Source organism: Hyposmocoma kahamanoa, unplaced genomic scaffold, assembly GCF_003589595.1.
Source record: "Hyposmocoma kahamanoa isolate Upper Pololo Valley unplaced genomic scaffold, ASM358959v1 94, whole genome shotgun sequence".
NCBI lineage: Eukaryota > Metazoa > Arthropoda > Insecta > Lepidoptera > Cosmopterigidae > Hyposmocoma > Hyposmocoma kahamanoa.
In genome coordinates, this window is record NW_020654878.1 from 7,079,747 (window position 1) to 7,095,082 (window position 15,336).

Sequence of the window (15,336 nt, forward strand, 5' to 3'; positions counted from 1 at the left end):
TAACAATGTTACAAAACAACTTTTACTGTCGAAGGAAAGTCATTACCAATATAGGTGTCTCTCTATTTCTATTCAATGAGGCTATGTTGTTATGGTATTTCAAGGCTCTACATTGGCCCAAGTAAATACCACAATTGCATCGTCCGAGCGCCATTGTTGCAATATATGCCAACAATAACAATACTTGTCATGACATCGGTAAACGTAACGAAATAATTTGAAATGTCAAAGCATGGAACCGACCTCGCTCCCACTCTCGGAGCAACGGTACTATCGTCTCTGGCGGCGCCGGCGCACGCGGCGAACGCTCCACGCTCCGAGGTCTCTGCCCTCCTCCGGCCAACCTGCACGCGTCACTGCGCCTACGCCGCGAGCGCACTTTACATTCCATACAAAAAAGATTGATTTTCAAAGTACATGCTCGAATTTACCCCATAATTCAAGAGTTCGGTAAGTTTTGGAAAACTTTTAATGTGACCTATTATGGTACGTAGCAGTGTGTGAGGAACTTTTATCAATACAGCCTTTTACGAGCTGCCAACTTCGGGAGTTAAATGTGATGTGTGAAATGTTGTGAATTATGGAGATTTTATGTTTGCATAACGACGAAGTGATTTTTGGCGTGCTTCAACGGAGAGGTGGAAGTTTGTGAAAATTTAAAGGACCGAGGGTAGCGAGTGGTTGCTTGCTGGCACAACTCTAACGAACGCCTCCATCAAAGGTAAGTTAAGCCTCACTTGTGAATTTTAAACAGGTATAGGTATATTCAATGTGAATATATGAGTTTCAGACTTAAGCAGAGATGTGAATTGTGACGAATATATTTGTTTAAATTTCACAAGTTGATCACCGAAAGAACGCATAGACGGCGTCTCTAAATAACTGAACGTTGTCTTGATAATTGTGAAGAAAATTTATGTAAATGAGGGTGCTGTTGCCGAGGGATGTGGTCCAATTTTGTTGCGAGTAAGTTCATTTTAAATTAGAGCCTTACAGACGTCGTTAAATGGCATGAAATTGAAGACACGCAGTTCCATTGTGTTGCGTGTGTACAATGCGAACGTTGTAAATAATATATTCGAAAAGTCCTGAAAGTTGATGAAACGACAGTTTGTTCTTCGTTGTTGAATTTATAATGTTAATGGTATATATTTTATATGACGTACTCCAATTATAAAATTCGCATCACATGCACATACTTTAAATAGAATGGCATGTTAATGCTAAGTGGCTGCCGTAACCTTAAGTCTCGATGTTAAATTCTAAGGAGTAGCAAGTCTCTTTACTGTTTGCTAAAGGGAAATAATTTGTCATGTAGTGAATTGCAATTTCCAATGTATTAGACTAACTCTTGCATCATTCCATTCAAAACGTGACTGTTAAGAGGCTAAAAGCAAAAGTCGAGTCCGGGTACTTGAACTATCTACTATTTAGGATGCTATTAACTGTTTGCAATTTCAAATATCCTGAGAAAATAGTGTAAAAAGATGAATTAAAAACCAGTTTTTCCTTCATTTTTAACCAACTTCAAAACAGGAGAAGATTCTCATTTCGTAAGTATTTTGTTTGTTTGTTTTGGATGATTCCTTTTTTGTTGGAAAGAAGGTATTGGTCTCATTTAAATTTGAAGAAAATATTCCACCTCTAAGGGTCTCAAATTAGGGAATGAATTCGATTCCACGAACTTTCAGTAACAGACTGCAATAAAACTTGGCAAATAGATATAATTCCACGAACTTTTAAGGTTTGGTTTTTTTTAATAAAAAAAGTTATATACAAAAAGTTCGTCAAGTTTAATGTGTTTTCAAGTTTCTTGCGATGAAATAAAATACAGTGTTATAATTATAGGTTGAAAAACGTTCCTTTATCTAGTTGAAAGTATCCCAATCTATTTTCTTGCAGTATTTAAGAGACAGTTGACATGAGTTTGAAACAAAGCAATCATGTATTTTTCGCTCGTGGCATTATAAAACGGCTTTCCATTTGTAAAACATTATCTTGATTCCTTTTTAAAGCTCTTCGTAACAAAGCAGAAACGACAGATTCATAAAGATATTGTATTATTTTATTTACAATCATAATAATACTTGAAGTATTACCTCCAAGTACATTCAAATTGATAATTTACAATTTTCAAATAATTGTGTGATTTACAACTTTATTCAGTGAATTTTTTTATTAGAAATTAGTGTAATGTATGGTGACTGTAAACTTTATCCATATCAGCTGCAGTGCCACTCAGAGCTTTAAGTCGCAAAGATCTTAGGGGCTCTGCCACTGCGCCTGTGGTTTGACAAGTCCCATGTGCCTATAATTTCACTAGCACCCTTACCCTTCCAAATCGGAACGCAGTAATGCTCACATTGCCGCTTGGCGGCAGAAATAGGTAAGGTGGCAGTACTTCCCTGGACGAACTCTTTCACAAGGTGCTCTATTGCTACTGCATAGTATTATGATAATAATAATCGTTTATTTGTCCCAGTACATTAATAAATAATATGCTATATATAATAAGCTCATGGAGGTAGTCTCGATCTCTGATGTTTCAAATAAAAAAAAAATATTGTAAATGTTATTTACAAAGAGCAACCCCTAGAGTTTCTTGCTCATTCTTCTCAGGGGAATCTGCCTTACGAATGAGCGGTAGAGTTTAATATTGTGACGATTTCAAGTGTAATAATGCTTACCTATGAAATAAAGATTATTTTGAATTTGAATTTGAAATTGAATAAAAACTATATTATACATAAACTCTATTACCACATCTTAGATAATGATGTGAGGTATAAGGTCTATTAGCTTAGCACAGGCGAAGAATTTACAGTAATGCTAATGTTATATCACAGTACGCTATGTCGTTGCCGTATTTTCTCAAACTGGTATCTTATAAAGAGTGATTATTCGAGAGATGGCAAAATTTTCTATTTATTTTAAATTTCTTATCAAGGGTGTTAATTTGGACGCATTACTTTTAGAATAGGTAAAAGCCAGTGCGTGAATATGAAGGAAATATGATGTGAAATCAGACTGCAAAATTTGTATATACAATCCATTTTTTGCATTTCAGGAACTATGTGCTTTAAGATACGAGTTTGAGAAAGTAAGGCGATGATATTTAAAACAAAGTAATTAAAGAAATATACCATTCTTAAAGAATGCTTGTCTTTGACATATACAGAATATAAAGTTAGCGCACACGTCTACTCTTTAGTGCAATCAAGATAGATAATCTATTTATCAGAATTGTCACTTTCTTAAGCTGCTTTGAACGCTTTGTAAATAACGCAAAGTACAATTCACACCAAAGAATTTTGACACATTAAGAATAATTACTTCCTAAGAATAATTAAAAATCTTAAAAATGTGATGAGATAATACTACCAGCATCATTTAAAGTACAGTAAAGGAAATTAAGGTCATGGTTATTTCTTTTAGTAATGGTTACTGACTTGCGTATATTGTTTTGTTTGTGGTTTCGTCAGGGTCGGCAGGGTGTAAAGAGGTCTTTAGGTTAATGCGGGGTAAACGTTGGTTATGATGCTTTGGAAGAGAAAAAAATACAACAATGTGCTTAGTGGAATATAGAAACAAGTAACTTGAAGTAAAAGTAATTTAGTATTTAAATATTAGTCTCTATAAATTAGCCTTACAAGTAAAGGTTAAACTTATAAAAGGGAGTTTTATTTAACTAATATGAAACTAATATTAGTAATACTGAGGAAAATTCGGTTTTAAAATGAAGTCAAAGTTAATCTAACATCTTTTTCTTTTATCTGTCATCTCATTAAGTAGGTCAAACCATTTAGCATTACACCGAGGTAAATAAAAAATTGAATTTGTTCGCTAAATGTTTTGTCCTTATTTGATTTAAACATAATTGATTGGCACATTTAACATCTTTTTGTTGTCTTTTAGAAGAAGCGTATTTTATTAAAGTATATCTCATTTAAGCTCCTAAACAGAATCGATATTGATGGTCTGTTCAAGCATTGTAACTTGAAAACATCAGAAAATTGTAACAGAGCCATTTGTGTGTTGCAGTTAATTTTCGATGATGTTACAACAAAATTACATTCCCGTTTGTTGATTTACTCTATGTCCACTATATTGAGAATAAGCACAGAGACAAGTTAGTTAAATCTCCCACAAAGCGAAGTAAGTACGCCATTTTGTGTGCGCGAGGTGTACAACACCATAATTATTCTACATATAATGATTTTCGTATCTTCTCTTTAAAACGATATAGTAATGGCTTAACACTTTGTGTTTATATGTATATTTTAGGTAAAGTAAGTGTAATTATTAATGTCAGCATACAATAATGAGTAATGAAATACTATTATCGTATTTACACATACAGAACTGCCGTTAACAATCTTCGATTCGTTGGACAATAGAGATTACGGGTAAACCAGATTGCAACTGTGCTGTCCTAATTTTTTTTTATTATGACATGTGATGGGATAGACAAGTCGTGCGCTTGTTGGTATGCTACACGCCTGTCCATAGCAGTTGCAGTGCCATTCAGAGAGCTTTAAATCGCAAAGATCTGAGGGGCACTGCCTCTGCGCCCGTCACCCTGAGACATGTTGACAAGTCTCATGTATATATATACCCTTCAAAACCGGTAAACAGTAATGTTGCCATTACTGCTTGGCAGCAGAAATAGGTAAGGTGGCGGCAGTACTACCCTGGACGAACTCTTGCACAAGGAGCTCTACTGCTACTAATTGTATCTATAGTGACTACGTCTCTGCTATAGGTAATATAAAATAATAGTTCTTTTTTGCGCTTTACTACGTCTTAAATTTCTTGCCTATATTAGAAGCATACTCTTTATAAGCGTAATATTTATTTCACTTCTTTTTGGAAAGTGGCGCAGTACAAGAATAGCGCAAATAAATTACGTGTGTTCGCGACATAGGCATAAAAAAATAACGATCTGTGTGAAGTGCGTCTTGGCATCTGTGTACGTTGCGATGTTTTTCTCAAATACTTGTACTCTTGTTTTGTTATAATTGAATATAAGACATTTTTATTGAGAGAGGGAATTTACTTTCGAGAAAACAAGAGCAGACGAGATAAATGCGCACAAAATTCACCTTACGCTTTTGCTATAACAAATCTCAAAGATAAGTGTGTAGCTTGTCATCCTTTGTTTAAGACTTTAACGACAATGTGTGAAAGTCATGAAAAGGCTTATCGTACACCAGAAGTTATTACAAAATTAATACCGCTGATATTATGAGAACATTTTCTCTAGAGAAAAGTCGGCAGCCATTTGCAGTCATAAAAATGTTCATAATTACAATTCTAAGTAATTACTTAAATTAGAGCATTTTGAACGTGTAAAGTTATAAAATAATAAGCAGTTTAGCGACGTCTATAAGCGACATGTTGTAATGAATTTTCTTGGTTACTTTCATTTTCTTACTGTACAATTAAATACAGTGGATGTAGTTAAGTTTTGCTTTCAATGTATCAGGTAACTCAGAGGTTGTAATCCGTAAATCCTGATTTCACATGAAAGCGAGTAAATGTGGTGATAAGTTTCCTTCGTTAAATAGAGAGCATGAAATATGAGACAGCTGGAAGGTCAAGAAAACTAAACCTAACGTGGTTTTTCATACTTGATGAAAACATTACGAGTGATATGTATCAACGGTCTTGGGTAACTGAATTACTGGTACAAAGCTGCATGCTAGTTTTTAAAATTAATAACGAGACTATGGATTAAGCTGCATTAATTAATTAATAATTACGCGCATATAGTCATAGCCTATACTACGGAAAATCCTGTATAGCGGGTGCATTGAACACATTCGTAGACAACCACAAATTACAGTCACACTCACGATAGAAATAAATGTAGGCAATACAAATATTTCTCTCGGCCCGGGAATCGAACCAGTGACCTCTGCGTGACTAGCAAGGTAACCGTTCGGCCAGAGAGGCAGTTTTACATTAAGTACTTAAATAGGTTGGAAGGAATGGAAAAAATGGTGCATTGCATGTTAACAAAAATGCTAGCAGCATTCCCTTGTGCATAGCTGTGCCGGTATTTTAAATTCATAATTCATTTATTTATAAAAACACAGGTTGTGTAGAAGTTGACATGGAACAAAATAAGTATAGTTTCACCATGTACCGCTAAATATTAGGCATACAAACACATTGAATTTTACATTATACATTTATTCACATGCACTTCAACAGACTAAACTAGATGTAATATATTTTTTGAAAATATCAAAAATGTGGAGTAAATAAGTCAGTCAGTAATTTAAATGCGGTGATAGTTATTTGGGTATGACATCAATTGTAAAATGTAACTAGATGTCAAAATAATAATTATTTGAATAATGTCAAAACAAATATACAAATATGAAAACTTAGACAACGAAGTTAGGGATTTAAGTTCTAATATTTTTATGTACGTGAGTACTATAATGTAAATCACGGAACTGGATGTTATGCGTTACATAAACAGTTAATAACCAAAATTTACTCAAAATATAGTGTTTACGACGTAAAAAATGGCAAAATGTACTATTTTTATAAAATTTACACGTGCACCAACCATAACTTGCTTAATTATTTTTTTACGGCACGTAAATTGTAGTCATTTCATACAAAGAAACTTATTACTACTTTCCAGTTGCAAGCGACCTTTGTAGCTTACAAAAAGTTACTAATAGCATTGTGTTTGTTACATGTCAAATAAAACTTGACAGAGTTTTGCTGAAAGAACTTAAATGTACATTATAGTTAGTTTAACAGAGTGAATATTTGAAGTTGAATTTTGTAGGAAATTTTATAATGGTTGAGTTTCAGAAGTTGGAATTCAGCTTCATCGATTAGGGTTATAGTTCACGTTATTAATAGAAATATATTGCGTATTCTCGTTGCTTTTTAGTGACATAAAAATTTATTCTATAAAAATATATAAATAAAATTTATTGACTTAACTTAATCTAGGTTACATATATCATTGCTGGTGAACTTCTTTTAAGTAAGAAAATACTTGTGTCAGAAGCCATTGCTCTTCCAATCCGGTACAGTTGTTACTTAGATTAAGTGCTGATCTTATTTTATGTTGTCTAATTAATTTTTTGCTATTTAGTTGCCTCAATGCTACACTCAGCGATTTCTAGGCACATAGCGAATACACGTGCAGCAGTTTATTATTATTAATCTGGTTATAAATATGACTGAACTGTGTTTGTAATGTCGAGATGCAAAAGTTTTCTTAATGTACGGGTCAACATTGTATTTTCTTCTTTTCTGAAGCAAAGCTGCATTAAAGCCTTTTGTTCTCGTGCGTTCTAAGCACAACCTGAAGAATATATAATTTACGTACTTACACAGGTCACTAAAGTACTTATATTTACTTATAACGTACACACTCACATACTCAACATAGCCCCGCACTAGGGAAACCCTGTGTCGTGGGTGCCATGGACACACACATAGACAACCACAAATTACACCCAAACTCACGAGAGAAATAAATGTAAGCCATTAAATATTTCTCCCGGCCCGGGAATCGAACCTGGGACCTCTGCATGGCATATTTATATTGTATATTGCAAGTGGTTCTCCAATGTTGATTGAAACATAAATTCTCAAACCAAGGTTTTGTACCAATTGGACTGTATTTTTATTTGTGTGTTACTCGATAACTCGTCGGCATTCGTGAACCGATTTTGATGATTTTTTCTTTGTTGGAAAGAGGGTACCTCGGTATTGGTCCCGTTTAAATTTGAAGAAAATTTTCACCTCTAAGGGTGGCAAAGTAGGGGATGAATCCGGTTTCGCGCACTTTTCGGTAATCGATTTCAATAAAACTTGGCAAATAGATATAGTTAGTTTCACGAATTTTTGAGGTCGGTTCTTTTAGTACTCTGTACTGAGATTATTATGATGCCGATCAAAAGAGTGAATTATAACGACTAATTTATTATTAAGTCACATAGTGTCTTAATTTAAAGTAACATTATGATATATAATGCCTCGTCACTGATGGGCGTCAACATTTCAAAAATAGATAGATAGATAAACAATACATTGCTCATACACAAGATCAAAAACAATATATATGCAGATTAAAACTAATGTAGGCAAAGGTGGCCTTATCGCTAAGATGGATCTCTTCCAGGCAACCTTTGAGATATAGGAAAGCTAATCAGAGCGGGATACGTAGTGTGCCAATAGCAAAAATTGAATTGTATAGATAAACAAAAAATAACATTGTATTTCATACAATAACAAATATATATGTGGAAATAGATAGCTTTGATTTATTATTATTAATAAAATAATGGTTTTATGAAGCAAAATATCCTATCTACAATACAATAATTTTTTATACTATAGTTGTGTGTAAATACATGAATTCGTGTAGACACAATACAATCAATAACACTCATTAAATTAATACGTTTCACAGAATCGCAATACCAACATATCAGCCAACAAATAACAAAGATCAACTCCTTTATCCAGAAACCCAGCGTCTAGGTCACGAACAAGTCAAGTCATTTCCTAAACCCTTTAGACTTTAGACTCAAGAAATGTCTAGTTACTTCTTCTTACTAGTAACTCCGTCCTTCTACGAATCTCGATTCGCCACTTTCAATTTAGCTCGCTGTTTACCCAGGCACTTACGGATCCTAAGTACCTACCCGCTTGTGTCATTGGGTCAACTTAGTGTTGCCCGCGTCTCAGGCAATCGGACAACGGGCAAACATGGCCGTAAGTACCGTTAAAGTGATTGCGTTCTATGTAATTACCAGTTGTGCTGAGTGCCTCTCGTGGAAATTACAAATGAGTTATGAGCTTTCATATATTATTTGTCATTTTGGTCTGCTTAGATCGAGATAAAGTTTTTAGAGCGCGTTGTACGTTATGACAATTTAACATTTGAAAACGATACTAACAAACACATTTACGTAGAGTTTGTTTACATTAAGTATTCATTGTTTCTTTCCTTTTTGATACCAAGTCGTAAGTGACACGCCAGTCCATAACTCAGACGGTTTAAATCGCAAAGATCTGAGGGGCACTGCCACTGCTGCCGACACTCTGAGATATAAGTTGACAAGTCCCATGTGCCTGTAATTTCATCAACACCCTTACCTTTCAAAACCACTGCTGCTTCACATTACTGCTTGGCGGCAGAAATAGGTCAGGTGGCACTACTTCCCTGGACGAACTCTTTTACAACGAGCTCTACTGTACTAAAGTAGCTCTACTATTAGAGGAGCTCTACTGCTGCTACTAAACTACTCTTTTAATGAGTACACAATATCAGAATTTACAAGTATATTACAACTGCTATTTAGCTTCTAAGTTACTCATGAGTTTTATTATTACCTAGAGGAACTCTTTCACAAGGAGTTCTACTGCTACTTAAAACAACATGGACTAACATTGTGTAGGTTCTTTGTGTTTCCTTATTATAATTTAGTTTTTAAATTGTATAAGAGAGTATAATAATTAACACGACATTTGTAAATTCCTTAAGGCTAAAAAGAGATCGTTATCTCTACCATGAGTTTGATTGTAGCTATTGACCGACTAAAATATTTCTATGGCCTTCTTGTGACTGGACAATTTATTATACAATATTGTTACATTGCAATTCTAGCTAAACTAAACTCATGATGGCAACATTTTAGAGCTATGTATATTTCTTGTTAATTTTGTAAATTCAACTTTTGCTTTACGCCATTATCGTAACACACTTAATATAGAACACATTGGCACACGCGTGCCGCAGTGGAATCTCTAGCTTGCGGTAAAAAACAAGCGAACATCAACGACCACTACCAGTTCCGCTTTTTAAACGCCACTCCATGCAATGATGGTCTAGTTTACTCACTGCACTTTTAGTTACTTGTTAAATTGCTAAACCGTGATATATAACGCTTACTTGTCATTATAATCTATCGTGGGTAGAAAAGATTATCGTGCTCTTTACATGATAAAGTATATCACTTTATCACACTCTGAACACTTTGAAATTAATAATAGACCATTGAAGCTGGGTGTTATTACCAGAGTGACTGATTCTATGGGCTCGTACATTAATGTATCGTAAGAAAATTATAATGCGTTTTTCATTGATGAAGGTTTAAGACCAGAGGTCCTAGTGTTCAATCTGCGTGCAGTATATACATATTTAGTAGCAGTAGAGCTTCTTGTGAAAGAGTTCGTCAAGGGAAGTACTGCACCTTACCTTTTTCTTCCGCTAAGCAATAATGTGAGCGTTTCTGCGTTCCGATTATTATTACGATTATGACTTGTCAACTTATGTCTCAGGGTGAGAGGCTCTACCCCTCAGATCTTTGTGATTTGAAGCACTAAGTGGTACTACAACAGTTATGGACAGATGTCACTTACCACCAGGTGGGCGACTTGTTCATCCCGTCATTTAGTCTTATAAAAAAAACCATATACAAAAAAAATATGGACGAGCTAGTAGACCTAAGGGTTGAGTAACTTGCGTAACCATGTATACATTATAGGTCTCGTATACTGCCCTCGTTATCATAACTAACGCAATCTTTTTTTTCAATCGACTTCAAAAAAAGGAGGAGGTTCTCAATTGACTGTATGTTTTATTATGTGTATGTTACACGATAAATCCGGATATAATAAATTTGTGAATGGATTTTCCTGATTCTTTTTTTGTTGGAAAGAGGGTAGTAGTACATAGGACGCACTAAACGTTTCCAGAACTGGCCCCTTACAATATTTATAAAGTAATTACAACATTTGAAAATGGAACTCTTTGGCTGTAGAATACAGTTTGTTTCATCTGACTGTCACTTGTTTTTACATTGTGGCATCATTTTAGAAATTGGTTGTCTACATCACCATGGATATAACTCGTGAAAATTTTCGTAATATGATTTTCTACGACTTTAAGTGTAATTTAACAGCTCAGCGGAGCTTCACTCGGCTTCAAACTGCTTTTGGCGATGAAGCATAGCAAGCAAGACAACTAATTATAGCTGATTTGCAGAATTCAAACGCGGTCGTGTGAATCTCAGTGATGAAAATATTCCACCTCTAAGCAAACTAGGGGATGAATGACTTTTGAGGTCGGTTTTTTAGTACTCTGTACGAGATTATTAGAGTTAATTATGATATCTGGGTTCAGTGAAATGAGGTCTAGAAAACTTTTATTCGTTTTTTTTATCTTATTTAGTTTCAGTTTTATTGTTTAGCAAAATCATGGTTATTGGCAATTTTTATTAGCAAAAAAATAAAATCTTTAGGTGCCTATATTTCGAAAGTTACCGAATTTCAAAACGTTAGTTATGACAAGGAAATGAGTATACTAATTCCAACGAGTATATAACCAGAAATAGAGACGAATTATGGGCTATTTATTCCTGGTAACACATTAGCGATAAAGCTCTTATAAATATCAACTCCCGTTTGCACTGAAATATAGGCAGGCCAACTACTGACCTGTGTGTACGTCTCCGTATATTCCAAAAAATATTTTGTATTTATTGTAATAAAGATAATAAGTCTAACAATGCCGTGCTGTTCTATTCGGTGGTGTGGAAAAGTCAGCAAAACATCTAATTACAAAACAAACGGAATCACATTTCATCGGTAATTAAATATTAAATATGTAATTTTGCAATTTTCCTCGATTATAGCAAAGCTCAAGTTAACTGGTCGATTTGAAGTAAACCATTTGACGATACCCGTCAATTGTTTCGAACTCCGGCTAGCCAATCGGAGCGCAGTTGTCACAGTAATGATATGGCAGAATAGTTTTCAAACAAATCAAATGACATTTCGTCTCTATTTCTGGTTATATACTCGATGACTAATGCATAGCAATGCTGCAAGTATTTTGGGCATTTTGTCTTTTGATTTAGCCTTAGAGCGTTTGCGCAATACGTTCGATTCGTATCAGTTCCGAATCTGGAAATGACGGTCCAAAATGTGACAGGAATCATTTTATCTCTAGGTGTACAAGCGATATTCGTATTTTCTTGGCTTCGAATGGGACTTAGTGCACAAGCGATATTCGAAGTGGGTTCAATTTTTCTACATTTGTAGAGTCTCGGATTCGGGACGAATACGAATCGGATGCAGTGCGCAAATGCTCTTAGTATTTAATCTTTTATAACTTTTTATGCAAGTTAGTAATTTGAAATCAATGTGTGTAATCAGTAATTTTAAAATTTACTCAATTTGTAACATTTTCGTATTTATTAATATTATTTTAATTTGATTTTAATTTTATATTATTCATTCATAATTCGTCCGATAATTGCCATATATCATATTATTTAAGTATTATGTTAATCAGCTGTATACAATTGTAAGTGGATAGCAGTCGCAAAGGATTGCAGTAATGATAATGTTATTTTAAACAAACGTGAGTTGTGTATCTGTAATTGTTCCACATGAAATGTTTAAAAAATATGTAGTCCATAATGACGACATTATGGACTACATATTTTTTATATACTATATATATTTTACGTACGAACGTATGTACATTCCTTATATTGTAATTGTGTTTAAATGAACATTAGAATGATGTTGAATCTAGTATTATGCAGGTCGTAAGTAAGTAAACATTATTGCGTTGTGTTACAGTTTTAAAAGGGCATTGACTCGATGAAAGTAACTACTTACCTAATATTGTAGTAGATACGTAAGCACTCACGATTCCACACCTATAATTTTTTTTACATTTGGTCGGTTTCTCTCTTCAATGGTACTAATCAGTAATATTGAGCATTAAAAATATCGTGTTAAATTACAGTTGTTAAACCACTAGCTAAATTGTTCAACTATTATGTTGTCGGTATTTTGTAGGAAGGGTGAAAGCGCCATTTCGAAAAATTTTTCAGGCGAGCATGTTTTACAGTTTCACGACTGTTTTAAAATATTTACGTCCAGTTTTAAATTTAATTATAAAACTTAAACTGAATTAAAACCAAGTTTGAATTTAAAAACAAGTAAATATTTTAAAACAGCCTTTAAAACGTAAAACTTGCTCTGCTGAAAAATTGATCAAAATGGCGCTTTTGCCCTTTCTGCAAAATACCGATGACATACGAGTGTCGAATCCAAATTGAAAACCGATGAAGTTCTATCTATGTCACACATCTAACGATTACGTTACAAGAACAAACAGTGATCATTTGTCAAAATCGCTTTTAACACTTGAAAGCATTGACCTATCAAATGAAAGTCACAAAAATAATGCGGGCTATTCGAAACGATATGAAATGAGAAATTTGAGAACTCCTCTTCTTCCTGTCCTTATCCCACGCTAGGTAGGATTGGCACAATAAGTATTTTTCTTCCACTCTTCCCTATTAGCAGTCATTTCCATACTTACACCTTTTTGGTTCAAGTCATCTTTCACACTATCCATCCATATTTTCATTGGCTTTCCTCTTCCCTTATATCCCTCCATATTCATACCTAACACTATTTTCGTTACATGGCATTTTTCCCTCCGCAAGACATGTCCATACCGCGTTAGCCTATTACTCCTCATATTTTCCGTTACAGGCGTTACTTTCAAACTTCCTATGATTCCTAAACTACTAATTCCTTATCTTATCCTTTCTCGTCACTCCACACATCCATCTCAACATTCGCATTTTCGCTGCATGCACGGTTCGTTCATCCTCCCTTTTCATCGTCCAACATTCTGATCCAATTTACATTTTCTCCCTGGAATGTCATTTTGCAGATGTGGTCTTATTACATACACCAAGGACGCATTGTACCCGGCTGTTCTTGTATATATCCTTTTCATGCCAGTAGAATTCCTTGTGAAAGAGTTCGTCCTGGGGAGTACTGCCACCTTACTTTACATATTTCTGCCGCATTTGAAGGGTAAGGGTTGCACACGTTTTCCGAGGGTTGTGACCTTCTTCAACGTGCAGGTTTCATCTCGATGTTTTCCTTCACCGAAAAGCTCATGGTAAATTTCAAATTAAATTTCGCACATAAATTCCGAGAAACTCAGAGGTGCGAGGCCGGATTCGAACCCATGACCCACTGCTTGAGAGGCAATAGGTCAAACCATTAGGCTACCACGGCTTCAGGCTACCACGGCTTACAGGCATATGCGACAACGCACTGCTAGTGCCCCTGACTTCTTCACCACGCGCCCAACTTGTTCGTTCCGTCACTTAGTATCTAAAAATAAAATCGACAATATCACTGTCATACGACGTAAGCTGTCTTATATTTTAAATTTCTACATTGTTAAATTCGTAAGCGTAAGTTATCTCAAAAACTACTAACCTTGAAGTTTTAATTACAATGTGACTCTGTAATAGCGAGAAAGTGCATTCCGTTCGAGAAAGAAAGTAAAATAATTGTTTAATACTGCAATTTTTATGATATACCATATGATGTGTTTCCTAAGGCGATAATAGACCTTGTTACATTTTTATAGTACGCCTACTCATTGAAATAAATAACTTTGTGTACGGGTTTCGTTGCTTTCTTTTCGTTCATGTGTGGTTTTGCTAAAATGTTATGGTATGATATGGTGTAACGGGCTGTTGTCCGCAACTCGACGTTCAAGCGCCTATTTTGCGAGTAGTGGGTGCAGGGGCCTACTCGTGCCACCCAAGCTCCTCCAAAAATCTCAGCACCCTTCTGGGTTTTTCTTCGACTCCGACTTCGGGGAGCGACTTCGGCACTTCAAGGTATTTTGCCCTTTAGTTGGCCACGCCGGAGCATTGCAGTAGGATGTGCGCGGCGGTTTCCTCCCCCTCCACGCATGTTCTGCATAGAGGGCTGTCCGTGATACCTAGATTGAAAAGGTGTTTATTATATGGACCATGATCCGTTAGAGCGGCTCTTTCCTTTTGAGGTTAAGAAATTTACGAGATAGACAGGCGTTAAATGTGGGAAGTGCTTCCCTAGCCTGTCTACAAACCGTATGGATTGTCCAGGTGTTATTATGAATACTTTTTGTACCTTTGTGTATAGTTGCTCTTGACTATTGGTAGGGGAGGGATACAATAGGTGCTGGTCCTATAGCGTCCATCTCCGATCCTCTTCTGGCCAGTTCATCTGATGCGTCATTATCACGTGAGCCGCAGTGTCCTTTGATTCACTGTAGTGCTACGTGGTTGTGCGTACATACCTCCGTGAGTGCTTGGTGGCTTCATAGATAAGTCCTGAGTTTATATCATAGTCATTACTTGATGTTATAAAAAAAAGCCGCCCAGTGCTTGAAGTACTGACATGCTGTCGGAGAGTATATGAATGGAGTGGTTCTGTACTCTTCTAGCTATGATTGCTTCTGATGCCAATTTGATACTC

The 15,336-nt window shown here is 35.3% G+C and overlaps 1 protein-coding gene across 1 annotated transcript in view; it reads left to right on the plus strand.

Moving 5' to 3' along the window:
* The first annotated feature begins 294 nt into the window (after nt 1-294).
* LOC113237754 (protein artichoke) overlaps nt 295-15,336 on the plus strand; it is a 156,556-nt gene continuing 141,514 nt past the window's right edge. Inside the window, exon 1 of the mRNA XM_026474387.1 lies at nt 295-721. The gene's annotated coding sequence lies outside the window, so the exon portion shown is untranslated. The remainder of the gene's footprint in view (nt 722-15,336) is intronic.